The 19357-nt window shown below is 32.0% G+C and overlaps 1 pseudogene; it reads left to right on the top strand.

Moving 5' to 3' along the window:
* The first annotated feature begins 12551 nt into the window (after window positions 1-12551).
* Window positions 12552-18612, top strand: LOC113190805 (small ribosomal subunit protein eS4, X isoform-like; annotated as a pseudogene).
* The last annotated feature ends 745 nt before the right edge of the window (window positions 18613-19357 follow it).

Raw genomic sequence — 19357 nt, 5'->3', positions numbered from 1 at the left:
TTAATAATTCAAGTTGACATGAATTACCATTGTAATTAAATTGAAAGTTAAGGCCTCTAAGAGGTGATTAGGCTGATGTAAGGGATTGATCCTCTTATATAAAGAAGAATTCGGCCTGCTCTAGCCCTGTCTTATGCTTTCACTCTCCACATAATGACACAGAAAAGAGGCCCTTCCCAGATGTACTCACCTTGATCTTGGAATTCCCAGTGTCTAGAACTGAGACCCAATATGATTCTCTTCATTATAAATTACCCAGTCTCAGATATTCTGTTATAGTTACACAAGAGGGAATAAGACATTTATAAATTTCTTTCAATTTCCTCTTTTCATTCATCACAGTTAAATCTAAATTATTAGCATTTTTATGAAGATAAATGAATTTTCCTGCTCCAGGAACTAGCATTCTCTTAATGATTATAACAAAATTAATAAAATATTATTAAAAGCTGAAATATCTTAATATATATATAATATTTTGTCATTTAAAAAATTAGAATTTATATGAGTCTCCTATTGTTGGAAATGTATACTATTTTCATATAGCCCATTATTATTTTTTAATGATTTTTTATTTATTGTTTTTAGATATACATGACAGTAGAATGTATTTTGACATGTTTTACAAACATGGAGTACAACCATTCCAATTAGGATCCTGTTCTTGTGATTGTACGTAATGTGAAGTTACACTGGTCATGTATTCATTTATGAGCAAAGTTATGTCCAATTAATTCAACTTTCTTTCCTATTCTTATCCCCCACTTCCTTTCATTTATTCCCCTTTGTCTAATCTAATGAATTTCTACTCTTTCCCTCCCTATCCTTCGTTGTTGTGGATTAGCAGGCACATATCAGAGAGAACATTTAGCTTTTGGTTTTGAAACTAGCTTATTTCACTCAGCATGATATTTTCCATTTTCATCCATTTAACAGCAAATACCATTCTGCTTCTTATATAAAAACCTTATAGAAAGAGACAATTATTTGTATTAACTTTGTCAATATTCACTCTTGATAATTATACGAGTAGTGAAATATTTTTCTACTTTGCCAAAATGCAATATGAACATGTAAAATTTATCACATTATGTACTAACACATACAGATGTTGGATACAGACAAAAACAAGCAAATTCCATACGTACTATAAAATATGTCTTTTGTTCATATTGAAGATAAAACTATTCATTTTAAGTTATTTTTAATTTTATTTTAACTGATAAATAAAAACTATACATTCTAAAGGAGTGTGGTGTAATGTTGCAATAAATGTATATACTCTATAATGTTTAAATCAGGTTACAATTATTTATGTCCTTAAACTTTATCATTTATTGATGATGAAAACTTTCAAAATGTTCAGTAAAATAAGCCAGGCATAGAAAGGCAAGTATTCCATGATCTTACTTATATGTATAATATAAAAAAAATTGATTTCATAGAAATTAAGAAAAAACTGCCTTGAGGTTATAAAATTTTTCTTAACTATTTGATATTTTTAAATTATTTTTTATGTTCCAAAGACATTACTATAGAAAAATATTAACTTCAAACCCTCATTAATTTAAACCTGACATTAATAATTTTATTTCACTATAACCTGATAAAACATTGTTACAATGATTTTTTGGGGGGGCGTGTAACAGGGATTGAACTCAGTGGTACTTGCTCACTGAACCATATCACCAACCCTATTTTGTATTTTATTTAAAGACAGAGTCCCACTGAGTTGCTTAGCACTTCACTTTAGCTGAGACTGGCTTTGAACTCGCCTCAGCCTCCCAAGCCATTGGGATTACAGGCCATGCCCGTCTGATTATTTTTTCAAATATGAAATCAAACTTATATTTCCAGGATAATTTCAACAGGGTTCTCATTCACTATTATTTATAGTACTGGATTTGATTGACAATAATTTTGTGGGATATTACACTTACGTTGATAAAGACTATTTAGTGTTTTCAGTTTGCTTGTAATGTCATTTTCTTGTAATCATTAGGTTGGTCTCAATATAAGGGGGGTTATTTATTCCTCCTCCATTTTGTAGAAATTTTTAAGTATTATTTCTTCTTTCTATGTTTTGTAGAATATTCTTTTGAGTTCAGTTATTAGTGAGTTTTATTATAGGGAAGAGTAACTATGAGCACCTTTTTAAGAGCTATGGGGCTATTCAGATCAGTTCTTCATGAGTGGGTTTTGATATTTATATCTTTAAGGAATTCTATTAATTTTATTTGTATTATTTTGACCTAATTTCTTATAACCTTTGTTTCTTTACATGTGTCTATGATATGTAATGATGCCCACTATTCAATATTGAATAATTTTCATATGATAACCTATTAATATATCACACCTCCCGAATGTTTAATAGGCATCTCAAACATATTATGATCCAAATAGTGTTCTTAATACACAACCCTCTTTAATAAACCATACCTGCCTTTGAGTACTTGTAACATTTTCTAGTCAGTTTCCCAAACCATAGTTTTATGTTCCTTCATTTTTCCTTTTCCAATTAAATTTCATATACAATTATTCAACAGATATTGCTGTATTTTCATTAATAAATATCTCTACCATCTCTCCAGTTTAATGTTAGCACATAAACCTTTCATTCTATTCTCTCTCTCCCTCTCTCTCCCCAGCTCCCCTTTCATTGTGTCTATGCCCTGCTAATTCTAGCAGTTTTAATCCCCTGTGTGCCTGTTTTTGTCTCCCCAATACAGAGTACTGCTAGGCTTTGTTTAGGTTTTCCCTCTCTGTGCCATGGATTGGCAATTGTTTCTGAGCTATTAGATTAGAACAGTCATAGAGTTCACCTCATTTGGTTCCATTTTCTTTGGTACTGTAAAATTGTGCAACATTTCAGTGCTTGAAAAGTTGTTGTATATATTATAGTCAGTTTTCTAGCTCTTCATGGCAAAAAGATTGTTGTGTCAGAAGTTAATCTTTCCTAGGCATAAATAGATACCTCATCATTATTTTCTGCCTATATTTTTGTAGAACATATAATCCTAGATTGATAATTCTCCCTGCCCCCCAAATAATTGAACGTTCTTTCTATTTTCTTCTGCCTTACAGTTTATTTCTTCAGTTATTCTATTATTCTTTATATCTGCAGTTATTCTATTTTTCTTCTGTCTTCATTTTTTCTCTTGTTCTTCTTTTACTTTTTTTCTCTGGTGTTCAGCAGTTGAATCAGCATGTGCCCTGGTGTGATTTTCTTAGTTTTCATCTTGTTTGTAGTTTATTCCTTATAGCTCTGTAATTACACTTTTAATATAATTTAGAAAATGCTAGTGATTTGCTCTTCACATTCATTTTCTATCCTCTCACTTACTACTCTTTCTTTTGGACTTCAAAAGTAGATCTTTGGTCTTTTCATATTGGTCTTTATTGTTTCCAAGGCTCTGTTTGTTTATTTATTTACTGTTCCCTTTGTGTTTTTTCTTTCTTTTTCTTTTTCTTTTCTTTTTCTGGTTCTGCCATATACTCCAGTTGGTTAAACAGGAAATTGCTTATCTACTATTAATTTTCTTCTGAAAAAAATTTTACTTAAAATATTATTATACTGTTCCTAAAACTTCCATTCCATTCTAATTTTATTTTTCACAGAGCTTCTAATATTCCTATGAACTCTTGAGAATTTTTTGCACTTATAATGATTATATTTTTTGTTATTGAGTCTTTTCTATCCAGTTTTAATGAAGTATGATTAACAAATAAATTTGCATATATTTAAAGCATACAACATGACATCTTGACAAATAAAAATTACATATATTTAAAGGATACAACATGATATTCTTGATACATATTGTATAATGATTACCACAATCTAATTAACATGTCCATTACCTCACATTTATACCATTTAAAGTGAGGAGACAAGTAAGTACTATTCCCAGCAAATTTCCAGTTTACAATCCAGTATTATTAACTTAATGTCTGTGATAGTCTCTGGTACTCCATAATCTGATAACTCAAGGTTTGTAGCCTTTTCCAGTATTTCCCTTTTGCTCAATTCCTAGCTCTTGGTAACCACCATTCTAATTTTACTCTTTATTATTATGAGTTTGCCTTTCAGACTTCCCCTGTAAGTGATATCAAGCAGTATTTGTTATATTTCATCCCTGATGTATTTTTAGAGACTCTTCTTACCAAATATTTTTTCTACTGTCTTATGGATAACATTTCATTTTTTACATGACTAGTTTAATTGGTTGTCATGTATTATGAATTTCACTAAATTAAATACTGCAATAGTCATATTTCTTTAAAAAGTACAGATCTTGACAGATACAGGGGCACATGCCTGTAATCCCAGCAAATTGGAATACTGAAGCAGGAGCAACACAAGCTCCAGTGTAGTCAACTTAGTGAGACCCTGTCTCAAATAAAATAGTAATAATATCAATAATAAATGTCTATGAATGTAGTAGTGGAGTTCCCCTGGGGTCAATGCATAGTAGAGAAACATAAATGAATAAAACTGGTTGCTGTTGGACTGGAAGTTCAATTATGCGTAAATTATCTAGGTCTTCCGACACTTATCTTTAAATTAGTTCAGGTTTTAAAGTCCATAACCTTTAGTGCATTGCTTTCACAGCCCACTAATAAGACAAGTATTTCTAGAGGTCTCTAATGAAGCTTGGGGTTTCAAGAAGAATACATTGCTTATTGGAACTGGAACATCTCCCAGCCATGTTTGAGCTCTGGGAATATTTCAGTTTACAGCATTATGCTCATTTTATGCCCAGCCTCATGGAATTTCATGGTAAAAATATTAGGATTAGTTGTCATTAACCAATTCAAGAAAAGTCCTGTCACATTTATGAAGCTTCTTTTCAATGTAACTCTCTTCCTCTAAAAGCCTGCAAAAATGTTGGACATCTCACATTTTTGAACTCTCCTGTCTTTTCAAGTTTGTGTGAAAACTGTTTTTTGGTGGGTGGGATGGGGTGGGGGAGGGCTTGTTCTACATGTATCACAAACTGGAAAGTGTTTTTAGTCAGGTAGTAAAAATGTAGAGTTTCCTTCCTTTCTTCTTTTTTTTCTCAGGGATTGGTTGAATAAAGCCCAGTGACCATCTTCTGATATATCCCCTACAAGATTTGAATTGTTTCTAAGAAAGTGAAAGCTAATTACACTGTTCTACTATGCCCAGAAGCATAATTTCTACTAGTTGATTTTCATTTAAGAAATCATTTAACCTGTCTGTGATTTATTTTCCTTATCTTTAGAGTTTGGTTAATAATATATACCTTAAAGTGTTATTGCCTTTATTACCAGGTACACTAAAGATCAGATAACCATGAAACTTTTTAATTATTTTTACCCATTAAAGTGTTCTTTTTCTCCAAACTACCAAATCATTAGAGAGACAGCTGTAAGGACATACCTATCATTTCATGAATCTGTGTGCACAGGTTTGTTTGAACCATTTGTTAAAATGTTATCATTAGAACAGGAGATATAATCACACCATGCTTCTGTTGCTTTGGCTCTGTGGTAATCCTCAAAAGCTCTTGTGTGAAACAATGAAAGAACATTAAGTGGTGAAATATAATCAATCAGTGCATTAATCCTCTGATATGGATTAGTTGGATAACATACTTTATGCAGGTATATTGTGGCTAGAGGAAGTGGATCACTGGGAGTATGGCTTTAGGTTTATATTTTGTCCTTGGCAAGTGAACTTCTCCCTATGTTTCCTGGATGCCAGGTTCTGAGCTGCTTTTCTCAGCTATGACTTTCCACCATGATGTTCTGCGTCACCTCAAGCCCAGAGCTATAGAATAGGCCATCTACAGACTGAGGCCTCTGAAACCATGACCCTTGAATAAACTTTTCCGCCTTAACATTGTTTTGTTTTTTTCTTTATTCTTTTCAGTTTTTTTTTTTTTTGTCTCAGTGATGAAAACCTAACTAAAATAATGCCATAAAGCCTGACATGTGCTTGTCTCTGTCACTACAAGAAGCCCCCTCTTCTATCTCAGCCACGGTTTTATTCTTGTAAACATCCTTACCTAAATCATCTCAGTCCCCCTTTTGCTCATCCTCTTAAGTCCATTTACTGCAATTACCAAATTTTCAGTTCTCATTCATCTCTTCCCAGAATATTTGCTCCATATCCCAGGATTAACTGGCTGTCAGAGATTACTCCCTTACCTGCAGACTTGCCAATCTGAAGTCATTTTTTCATCTCTATTTAAGTTTAATTGTAAGTAGTTCATTAAGTACCATTTCTGTTTTCTATCTCTGCTATTCAAACATCTCTTTTTCATTCTCCTTAACAAACCACATTCTTTTTAAAAATCTTGCTGTATGTCAATATAATTAACATTGTTTCTTTGTACTGTCCCCACCTAAGTCCTGGTTACTCCTCATAAGTGCATATAATTGGAGTATTCAACTGCTGTAGCCACTGACACAAATTTTGAATTATTAATCCAATCTTTCTTATCAATGTGACCAATCATCCCCATGGTGTTAACAATTTCTTCATTCATATTGAATTTAACTATTTCCACTCTTCTCATTGTATCTATTATAGTTTAGTTATATTATATTTTTATGCTTTTCTCTAATAATTTCCTTTCTGGTTTATTCTTCTCTTGTAGTAAATGAAATATGTTCTAGAGCTTTCTTTATTCTCTTTACTCTGTTGAATTCACCCAGATATGTGACTTTATATATCAATCTAGGCTTATGCCCATTTATCTCTCCAATTTCAATATCTCTCCTAAACTTAAACCTCATATGACAAACTACTAGATGAAAGAATGAATATAATAGGCATTTCATAAATAATGTGACCAAAATAAAGATCTTAATTTGCAATAATCTTTAAGTAACTACTGTGTTATCTAGTCTTCCTAGATAACACAGTAGTTTACCTGCAACTTTGAAATTTAGTAGTTTAAACCAAAGATCTATGTGTCATTCTTATTATCCCCTTTCTCATTATAATCCATATCCAATTATTCAACACATTTTCTTATTTTAACATTGATTTATATTTCCTCTTTGACAAAAATCGTATTATATTAATCTTCATAATCTGAATGACCACAGTTATTTACCCAGTTAGTTTCCTGGTTTCTCGTTTTCTTTTTCCCATATTTCAGTCTCACTGTACAACTACAGAGCTTTCCCTACCTTCCCTGGTAGAACATTCAACTACAAATACAGTGACAAAGGTTTTCTTCCAAACTATGCAAATTTTTTTTCCAATTGCTGAGTTTTTGCACTTGCTTTCTCTCAGCCTGAGGGACACTTTTCTTGAGTCTAGGTTATGAACTATACTCATATTCATATTTATTTTACTCCTGGGCTAAAATGTTGGACACTTTTGAGTAAGCCTTATTTTACCAACCCATGTAGTAGGAATTAACTCTTCAAGAACCATCATGGAGAGAGGAAGAACACAGTAGAAACACAATAAGTGCAGAGAATGTCATAGATGATGTGTTTGTGAAACCATCACAACAAAATGGCCAAGTGTGGAATGTTAAGAAAAGATTAGGTGGCTTTGGCAAATAGGCCCATCGTGACTTTGTACTGAGTTTTGATTTTGAATAGAGGATGTGTATAAATACCTTCAGGTTTTAACATTCCAGATTAACAAAGGCTTCCTAGAAAAAAAAAATTTGATGAGCTTTCTGGAGAATTAAATAAAAAGTAATTTCTAGAATTATACATTCTCCTGACCAGATAGATCAGATGATTTTTAAATTTATCTACTGGTTGTTATTCTTATGAACAAAACTGGAAACTCTTATGCCAAATCATTATAAAATTATGATTTTAGACAAAAATTACCATGTTGCAGTCTTTGTTACATATAGGAAAACTAATGGAGCAGTATAAAGAAAAAATGACAAAAATAAAAACAGAACTGTTCTTAAGGAAAACCCTTATTAGAAAACCCTTCTTTACTAGCATTTTAACGTAGAGTGAAATAGTCTATCATTTATTATGAATACTTATGGGAAGTCTATGTTTCAGATTTTGTTCACATAGAGATTGGTCTCAATCCTATAATAAAAATTGAATTTAATAATAAAAAAATAATTAATTCTTCCACACTTGTTAACATATTGTCTATACTTGATTTAAAATTGTTATCATCTGATCTTATGTTATCTATTATATAATTAAATATATTCTTTTTATATAGCTTGTATGTTCCTTAAAGAAGTGGCAATTGGTCTGCCAGGATTAACAAAATATTCCTAGGACATATAACAATATTAAAGAATCCTTAATATTTGTTGAACAAGTGAATAACAAAAATTCAGGGTAAAAAAGGAAATTACATTTCTAAATGACCTAATATCTCTCTCAATAATTGCAGCTTTATCTGATTTAGAATATAGTGAAATGCCTGTGTAACACCAAACCTTCAACCTTGAAGAACTTATCAGAAAACTGTCCTATAGGCTTAAGTTTTCATTAGAAGACTCTCCATATACTTCCCTAGATTTATCAAAATCTGATACTAGAAATAATCTGTGAACCCTAAAAGATGGATCTTTTTTTCATATTTTTTCTTTTTAGGCTTCTTTCCTTAGTTCTGCATACTAGTGTTCATATTATATCTCTCATATGGATACCGCTCTCCATAAACAAAACTTCCATTGTTAAGAATGTCAATTTATGAATTAAATACTTGGCATGGCCATTCTAAATTTGACCACCTGCCATGGACACCAAGATCAACAGTGAGTTAATCCAGTTTTTACATACTTATGTATAAATTTCTGAAATCCTTTTGTTATGGATGTGGATTAGTTTTCTGGGCCCATATTCATGCTTTTCCTTCATCTATCCACAGGCACATGTTCCAATTTCTAGTATTCTTTCTGTGCTTAAGCTCACCAGAATCATGAGCCAGACATATAGATACATATATGTATGTATATGTGTGTGTGTTTGTGTGTGTGTGTGTGTGTGTGTGTGTGTGTATATATATATATGTTTTTAACAGCATTTATTTAAAAACTTTCATTTGGGTTGTTATTAGTTTTAATTGAATAAGCAGCCTCCTGCATGATATAATTTAGAGTGTGTTGAAAAGTGCTCCTTCTTCCAAGCATTGTTCTGTTGGCCTATCATAATGTTTTAGAATATTCACATGAAGTTTGATATGAATACCTTGATAAATATTTTTGATAAAAACAGAATGAGGAAACTGATGTAACACAAATATGCTACCTGAGAAAGCAAATTAATAAACCACATCCAGTTTTTAATCCTGCCCATTCAAGGGCCAAAGGAGACAAAGCATGTATACAATATGTAGCATTGCCTATAAGTAGAACAAAAGACTCACTGTAGTTCCAACTTACTTAACAATTTCTTACATTTATTATCATGAGCAACAAAATATGAGTAAAAGTCTGTCATCTACATAAGTTATCCAGTATCTACATTCGATATGTATTTTATTATTCTAATGTAAATATTTACTACAGCAGGGATTTATCAAATTAAGTGATTCTGGTTTTCCTAATTTTAAAATATTTTAATAAAAAACTAATCATAATATAACTATAATTACTAGAAAATATACATTTTTAATTATTATTATTATTTTTAATATTGGCAGTTTGGCTTGTGCATTTGAGATTTCAAAAATACCAGCTGAGGCGGCCATGTGTTGTGGGATTCTGGCTATAGGTCTCAGACAGCATAGTTTTTTTATGGCATCTTGTTTTTGTTGTTATTGTTGTTATTAGTCATAACCAAATGAACATATAACAGTGTACCAGAATTGTGAGACACTAGAGAAAAAGGGGGAAAATCAAAAACAACTTGGAGCCTACCCAACCAATTAAAATAACTAAAGAGCTTTTAGTTTTGAAAAATTTGCTCTAGGGAAAATGATAGTGTTCTCTGGAAGCTTAAAGTGAAATCATATTCTGCTAGCTCCCAAACACATAATAATAATGTTGTTAATGAGATATATTGTCACAATCTGGAGTGTGTGTGTGCATGCATATGTGTATGTGTTTGGTTTCAGAAATAATTGCTTATTAAAAATTCATATGAACTCTGTAGTCTGCAGATTCAGAGTGAGTCTCTATATGGATCCATAAACTAGTACTTTTCTCCTTTGTAGATCTAACTCTCTATTCATTTGTTTTTATTGTTAGGTTCCAAATACTTCAAAAATTAAGAAAAACAATTTTATAATTTTGAACATTTGATTTTGCTTCTTTTGCTGTTTGTGTACAAATGAATATCTACTTATGTAATTTTATATTTCAAGTTTCTCTTAATTCCTACAGACTTGAGAATTTTAAAACAATTCAAAATATAGAAAAGTAAAATTCCTCAGGTTATTTTTCCAACTTTAATTGAATCAATTAAAATATGATATTCTCAAATTAATAATCATATTACTATAAGCTTTGACACTCGTTAAACCAAGGTGAACAAAGATAAAACATGATGGGAAAGGTTTGGCAAAATTGAAGTTGACTTAGCACCTAAGAAGATTTATTTCTAAGACAGCAATGTCTGTTTGAAAGTTTGTCTGTCAGGGTCCAGTGGCTCATGCCTATGAATCCCAGTGACTCCAGATGTTGAGGCAGGAGGGTGGTGAGTTCTAAGCTAGCCTCAGCAATTTATCAAATTCCTAGGCAACTCAGTGATAGCTCTCTCTAAATAAAATACAAAAAAGGGCTGGGAATGTGTTTAAGTTTAGTGTCCTGGGTTCCATCCCCCATACCTTCACTGATCATGTCATCCTATTCTATTTGCTGATTTTACTTGCATTTCTAGAAACAATGATTGATTATATCAGATTTTTTTGATTATATAATGTAAAAGAGATCAAATTTTAAGCTAAGGGATTGATTCACTTTTTTATTATACAATATAATCTGCCCCGAACTAAATTTTTTAATTTGTCTGAATTCTATAATTTTAGAACATTTCAGTGATCATAAATTTTATAGTGTATATATGTGATGTATGTTTGCATTTCTTGAAATATACCAGTTCTATATTTCCCATTTCTATTTTCATGAATTAATCCAAATTCCTGTTACTTCATTACTTTCTGGAAATCTTACATTATAGGTCCTATGGTAAAGTTATAACTCACGATTACAGACTTTTACCAAGTATTTATGACACTGCATTTTACATATTCTCTCTTTATTCTACTTACATTTTTAGTGAGTATAGAATTATTATTTATACTTTTATTTTAAGGGGAGGTACATCCTTTTTAGTCGTTATTTATTTAATTCTTAATAAGAAGCAGAAATCTTTGTACTGCAGTAAGAAGAATTCAAATTCACACTAGCCTAAGCAAAGGGAATACTTACTATGTTTTATATGGAAGTTCAAGTATTTCAGACAAGGATGGACTTATTAACTCAGAAGATATTAATAGGCCCTTCATTATTTTCCACTTTGTGCCTATTATTTCCTTTGTCTCATTATATCTATGTCAGACTAAGCATTAATTTACTCCACACCACCAAGGCAAAGTGACCACCAGCATTCCCATAGGGGAAAATAAATAGAAAGACAATGATGATATTAAAAGCACAAGTTGTCTAGCATTTTTCATAATCTCTTGATTTCATCAAGTTCTCCTATCTTATAAGCCAAGAAAGGAATATATGCTCTCCTACTATTCATTTACCAGTTCAAGAACAGTACTTTTTATGTCGGAGTGTGATATGGCTTGGGAAGTATTTCACTTTTGGAAAAATAAACAAAGAATTTATCAGCAGGATAGCAACCTGTTTTTTGTTTTCATTTGGGTCATCTGTAAAGAAAAAACAACCTGGTGAAATTTCCATCTATGAACCTATTATTAAAGACATTTGTTTATTACAAACCTTATTTGTTTTTGATGAACAATTTGCATGTAGTTCTGAGTCACCTCATGAAAAATTCTCCCACTATCAATCTTTGTCCAGCCCAAGATGTGAATCATCTTGCATATTTCATTCAATCAGTAGCCACATTGGTGATGAGATCAACTGTTTCAGTATTACAATGTTGTGTTCAAGTGACTTTTATTCTACTTAATAATTGTCCCAAAGTATAAGAACAGTGATGCTGGCAATTTGGATATGACAGAGGAAACCTTTAAAATGCTTGCTTTGAGAAAATGAGTGTTTATGATAGGTATGTATATATAGGGAAAGAGCAAAGTATATGTAGAATTAGGTACTCTTGTGGTTTCACATATCAGCTTTGGGTCTTAGAATGTGTCCCCCCATGGATATGGTGGGACTACTATACACTCAAAGAATGTTAACATAGAGATATTTAACAGAAAAAAAATTTGTACAGAGATATAGTAGATACATATATTTAAAATGAAAAACTCACTTAAAACAATTTAATTGCTAAATATTATAAGAAGATAGATGTGTATAACTGAGAATATAATTCAACATAAATTAATGTTTTAGACATCAACAAGTCTAATGCTTTATTTTTACTTAAAATAATACCCAACAGGATCCACTTAGCATTTTAATAATATATTTTCATTTGGTGTTGACTTTTTAATGGGCATCTGTTTGAATTTAACAGGAAAAAATTTTACATCGCTATAAAAGATGTTCTCATAATCTTAACATGAAAAATTAATATTAGAACTTGGTAGTAGACTTTCTTATCCGTGATTGAATAATATTGAATTATTAAAATATGTACAGTCCCATCACAATAAAATTATGAGCCAAATGACCTTTTTTTGCAATGTTGGTTGCCTGTGCTTTCATTTTGACTTGATTTGTGAAAAGATCTGTTTCTAATTGTAAGATCCTGGCTACCTCCTAAGCAGGCCTTTGGTTTAAGAACAGCCCTAAAGAGCATGAAAGTTTCAAATCATTACTTTAATGAATGCTGCAGGGAATTCACACCTAAAACTTTACTTAAAAGGAGGGTGAAAGAAAAATTTACCCCCCCCACTCATTTATTTATTTATTTTTAATTGGTATTTTCTAAATATACATAAAAGCAAAATTTCCTTTGATACATTTATATATGCATTTAACAAGATTTTACTAATTCATTTTACATTTCTTTTGGAGAAACTTAACTAGATAAAAGCAAACATTAAGCTCCAATGTTGTTAATTTTTTTTTAAAAATGTTGTTTTTTTTTTTTTTTTTTTTTTTATGATTTCACCCTTTACTTTGGCCTTTGGATACAACTGCATGCAGGCCACCCTTAGGGAGCCCTCACTGCCCAGGACAGAATCTTCCCTGTGTGACATTTTCTAGACACATGATGGACCATTTGACTTTTGAAGTTTACAGCAAATAATCTTATTTGTAGTTTCTAACCCTCTCCCTTTATCCATCCTTCCGCCAAATGTACATGAGTTTATAAACATAAAAATAATTTGAAAGGTCCTGTAGAGGCTCCCCTTGTCTCTGCTGGACATTTCACATTCCTGGTGGCTGTTCTCGACCTATTCTAGATTCTTTGCACCTCCAAGTTCAAACACCTGACTGTCTCTTCTGTGCCCATGAAAGAGCCTGAGGTCACAGGCCTGTAGCAGTGGCAGCTTTACTTTCCATCATTGCTCTGGCTCAAGTGATTGTGAACTTCTAAAGTTATGAAAAATTTCTGTTTTTTTAAATGTATAAGCAAATGAATATATGCACGTGTGTGTGTTTACTGTATTGATGAATTTAAGAATTTCCTGACAATGTGTTGTAGCAATCTACCATAGATATTTACTGTAAAGCCTGCCTTAGAAAACTGTGAAATTAAATAACAATGTGGGCTGGGGATGTGGCTCAAGCGGTAGCGCGCTGGCCTGGCATGCGTGCGGCCAGGGTTCAATCCTCAACACCACATACAAACAAAGATGTTGTGTTTGCTGAAAACTGAAAAATAGAAAAAAATAAAAAAAATATTTTAAAAAATTCTCTCTTAAAAAAATTCTCTTTTAAAAAATAACAATTTCTAAATATTTTTAAAATTACTTGTTGCATAATTCTATGTCAGGGTTTTTAGCCTCCCTTTTCCTCCTGACCTGCCAGTGAGATGGCGAAAGCACACCCTGACCAGGACAACCAAGAAAGGCAAAGGTCAACTGGCCAGCAGGCACCCACACCCAGCCCTCCCTTGCCAGAGGACAATCAGACAAGCCAGGGAGACCAGTCAAAGCAGGATCTCTTTATTGAGAAAACACACACAGCTAATATAATGTACGGGAGCCAATCAGGATAAAGGTCAGCAGGGTGGGGAGAGTTCACTTGTACACCCATCCTACAGGCAGTAATGGGAGACACAAGCTGAAGGGTTCTGAGCCTATCCTAGAGGTGGTCCGATTTTCTGTCACAACCCAGGGCAATGCCTTCTGGTTAATCGCCAGGCACTATCTTAGCCACATGTGGTCCCAGGACTGGGAAGTGGGTAGCAGCCAGCAAGTTAGGATTCTTCTTTTGTGATGCAACAAACCCCACATTACATCATGCCCTACAATTCTATGAAATTTTATTCTAAATATATGTTTATGAAAATATAATTTATTAAATTAATGCCTTCATTAAAATGGAGTAGTGAGATCAAAACTTACGACTTTGACCAGAAACTTTGTGACTGCTAGAAGAAAGCATAGGGTCAACAATTCCATCATATTGGTGCAGGCACCAGGTTTATTAATAAGATCCTAAAGTTTGAGAAATAAAACCAAGAATCAATAAGTGGGATGGCAGAAAATTAAAAAGCTTCTTCACAGCAAAGGAAATCATTAAGACCATGAAGAGAAAGCTTATAGAATGGGAGAAAATCTTTGTCAGTTATTCCTCTGACAGGGGATTAATATCTAGAATGTACAAAGAACTTACAAAGCTTAACCTCCCACCCCCCAAAAAACACTCAATCGATTAATGTGCAAAAAATAAACAGACATTTCTCAAAAAAAAAAGTGGTCAACAAAAAATGAAAAATGTTCAACATTTCTAGAGATCAGGGAAATTCAAATCAAAACAACACTAAGATTTCAACTCACTCCATTCATAATGAAAATTATCAAGAATTTAAATAATAATAATGCTAGAGAGGATAGAAAAAGTTGTACTCATACATTGTTGATAGAACTGAACATTATTACAACTACTCTGGAAAACAGTATGGGTATTCCTCAAAAAAAAAAAAAATAGGAATGGAACCACCATATGATCCAGCTTTCCCACTCATTGGTATTTATCCAAAAAGAACTAAAATCAGAGTACTACAGCAATATAGTTACATCAATGTTTATAGCACCTAAATTCATAATAGCCAAAGTATGGAATCAGCTTAGATGTCCATCAATAGATGAATAGATTAAGAAAATGTGGTATATATGCTCAATGGAGTATTACTTAGCCAAAAAGAAGAAAGAAATGCTGGCATTTGCCAACAAATGAATGGAAATGAAGAACATTCTGATAAGTGAAATAAACCATACTCAGAAAATCAGGAGTCAAATGTTTTCTTGCACATGCAAAAGTTAGAGCAAAATAAGGGAGATAAGAGGGGTAGATAGGATATAATAAGTATCTACGGAAGATCAGTGGAGCAGAAGAAGATTGAGAGGGAGGGAAAAGGAACAGGGAAGGGGGAGAATGCAGAGTGAATTTAACAAAATTATACCATGGTCATGTATAAATATGCCTCAGTGAATTTCATCTTTATGTATACTTATGAAGCACCAATGGAAAATAAATAATGTGAAAGGAAGATCAGTAGAGAAGAAGAAGGAATAGAGGTAGGTAGAAAAAGGAGAGGGAACATTGAACTGAAATGGAATAAATCAGATTTAATGCATGTATGACTTTGTCAAAATGAACTCAACTATTATGTACAACTATAATGCCCCATTTTTTTAAAAAAAATAGTCTTTCTATTTAAAATCTTTCTCTAGTGTTGGTCATTACATACTGGTGTCTAATTCAATAGTTTGATTAGGTTATAAAAAATGGGTTCTTTATTCTTATTTTGTTTTTGCTTTACTATTATTATAATACAATGATGTTTCATTATCAAACTTATCTAATATTTCATAAAAATATACAGATATATGATATAAAATACCAAATGATTAGCATAACTTTTATTAAACCTATAGAAAATCACTAGGCTAACCTTATAATATGCCAAACATACAATTTCAAAGTTATGCTTTATCAGTTGCAATATATAATGTTCAGAACACTCAAAGGTAAACACTAAGAAGCACTGTGCTTAGTCTCTTCCTTTATGATGATATAAAAGTACTAGTGATATGGCTTATATGATCCATTAAAATATTTTCTTGTACTATTCTTTTGTAGCAGGTAATTTGTTGTATTATTTAAACATTGGGGAAAATCTAAAATACCCTATTTATTTTATTCTGAACAATTATATTAATTTGAGATGTACTATGGACTTTTTAAATCATCAATAATCTTTGAGAGATAAAACAGAAAATATAGTCTGTGTAAGGACAACTTTTGAAAAACAAATATAATTTCAAAAGTGTAAAATGGTGATTCACTGTTGCGTATGCTTGCATTAACTTGTAAGAAGGAAATAAGAGAAAGAAGCAAAATAAGCCAGAGATAAAAGATGAAGAAATTACTATGTCAATCATTGCTTGAAGGCATATATATTATATAAAATCCACTAAGAATATATTGCTTTATATGAAGATTTTATGTTATTTAGAGAATGTGATATCATTAAAAACATAAAAGTGGAGTTCTTAGCTTCCAGAATAAACTCAAAACTTTTTATATGCTGAAGTTTTCATTAAAATAGGAAGATTGTCTTAATTTACTAAATACTTGATTTATAACATTGTTATAAATATTTGCTTCAGTCTTTTAGCTAATACATCCATAATGTTAAATCAATCAGAAATAAGATTAATTACAGTAATTGCTTCTAGTTAACTTAGTAATTCTTATTGTCAGAAATTTTCAGTTGTTCATTATCAAATATCAAATACACAAATCAGATTAGAATTGTGTGCTTTATCATATAAAGGTTAAAACCTGACCTAAAAGGTTACACAAAATGAAAGCTGACAGTTTGCATTCACATGGGGAAATGTTTTAAATGCTGCATTAAGGAAAAAAGAAAGAATTCTTCTGAACACTGTTTTGTGGTCCCAAGTAGCTAAATAAATCAGGATTTTGTGTTTACAAACCTGACTTATATGCATATCATGAAATAAATCTAACATGTCCACTATGGTAATGAGTCTACCCAAACAGCATCAATATTTCATTTACTAATAGTAATGTATAGTGCAAGACAGGTCATAATGTGTTTCCAGAAGCATTCAGGCAAGAAAATCAGACATGTAGGCATTTATTTTGCAGAGCAGGGTACACTAATTATGCCAAGAGATTGTGTATCATCTTTGTTTGAGTCTATAAATCTATATGGAAAAATTGAAGACTGGGTTTTGATAAGGTATTATTGGAATTAATAGACTAGCAGAATGTAATGTACATGCAATCTTTAGGAAATAAAAACTATTTTTCCCCCATCAGAAGGGGAAATGTTATTTCCTTTCTTCCTACTATGTTGTGGATCTTATTTAAATGTCATTTAAAATAATATAAAATAATTTTAAATGCTTTTAAAATTTTAAATACAACTGTGCTTTAAATACAATGTTTTCATTTTAACATTATGCCACATAATTAGTTGAACATTTTATATTTAAAATGGGAATAGATATCACACTCCTTGTTTTAGAAACTGAAGCTTAACAATGTGAAATATTTCTCTTCATTATGGAGGTATAGGTGTTCAAGAAATAGAATTTGCTCTTTCCGTGCCTAGAACAGCCATGGCTTGTGGTCCCAAGAAGCATCTGAAGCGGGTAGCAGCTCCAAAGCATTGGATGCTGGATAAATTGACTGGTATGTTTGCTCCTCGTGCATCCACTGGTCCCTACAAGCTGACAGATGTCTTCCTCTCATTATTTTTCTAAGGAACAGACTTAAGTATGTCCTTACAGGAGAGAAGTAAAAAAGATCTGCATGCAGCGCTTCATCAAAATTGAAGGCAAAGTCCGAACTGATATAACCTACCACACAGGTTTTATGGATGTCATCAACATTGATAAGACTGGAGAGAATTTCCTATGACACCAACGGTCATTTTGCTGTTTATCACATTACACCTGAGGAGGCCAAGTACAATTTGTGCAAAGTGAGAAAGATATTTGTGGGCACGAAAGGAATCCCTCATCTGGAGACTCATAATGCTTGAACCATTAGATGCCCTGATCCTCTAATCAAGGTGAATGATACCATTCAGATTGATTTGGAGACTGGCAAGATTACTGATTTCATCAAATTTGACTCTGGTAACCTGTGTATGGTGACCAGAGTTGCTAACTTGGGAAGAATTGGTGTGATTACCAATAGAGAGACACATCCTGGCTCTTTTGACATGGTTCATGTGAAAGATGCCAATGGCAACAGCTTTGCTACCCAGCTTTCCAACATTTTTGTTATTGGCAAAGGCAACAAACTATGGATTTCTCTTCCTCTAGGAAGAGGAATCTGTCTCACCATTGCTGAAAAGATGGACAAGAAACTGGCTGCCAAACAGAGCAGTGGGTGAAATAAATGGTTCCTAGTTGATAAGCCTAGAGAGTAGAAGTCTTTGTACTTAAAGAAAATATAGCAGGATGAATTGCTTTTGAAAAAAAAAAGAAATAGTATTTATACTTTTTTCATCTGAAGAAACAAAACCCAATGGTCTACCTTATCTTCCTTCAACACAATGTCAGGATACTAGTTGACATTAAAAATTAAAGAAGAGTAGACCAGCCTTAGCAGTACATTCTTTAATTGTCTATAAAAACCCAAAAGAAAACAAACAAAAAATGTAAAAGATTTTGAAATAAATCATTTTCATATTCTTTACCAGTTCCAAAATTCTATGAATTGTTGGTAGAGCACATGTATAAGGCCCTGGAGTCCTGTTCTCAGTATGGAAGGGCCAGGAAGTATAATAAAATAATTAATAAAATTTAATTGATTTTAAATAAAAAACCAAAATTCTATAAATTGAACAACATAGCTGCAACAGGAAAATAGGTACTCTTAAACATTTCCCATGAATACTAATTGGTACAACCCTTATGGAGAATTTAACAAAATGGCATATGCATTTATTTTATTTCTCAAAAATTTCTTTTCCATGAGTTTATGCTGAAGATGTGTCTTTAATAGGAAAATGTATATGCAGATTTACATTACAGTAGTGTTTGGAACTAACACGTTGAATGTTGAAGCAGCCTGACAATACCTATAACAATGATTAATAACCAGCCTATCCAGAAAATCATTATGAAGATGTAAAA

The sequence above is a fragment of the Urocitellus parryii genome, chromosome 2 (assembly GCF_045843805.1).
Source record: "Urocitellus parryii isolate mUroPar1 chromosome 2, mUroPar1.hap1, whole genome shotgun sequence".
Classification (NCBI taxonomy): domain Eukaryota; kingdom Metazoa; phylum Chordata; class Mammalia; order Rodentia; family Sciuridae; genus Urocitellus; species Urocitellus parryii.
The sequence above is the reverse complement of the archived record's forward strand: the minus strand, read 5'-3'. Positions and strand labels throughout refer to the sequence as shown.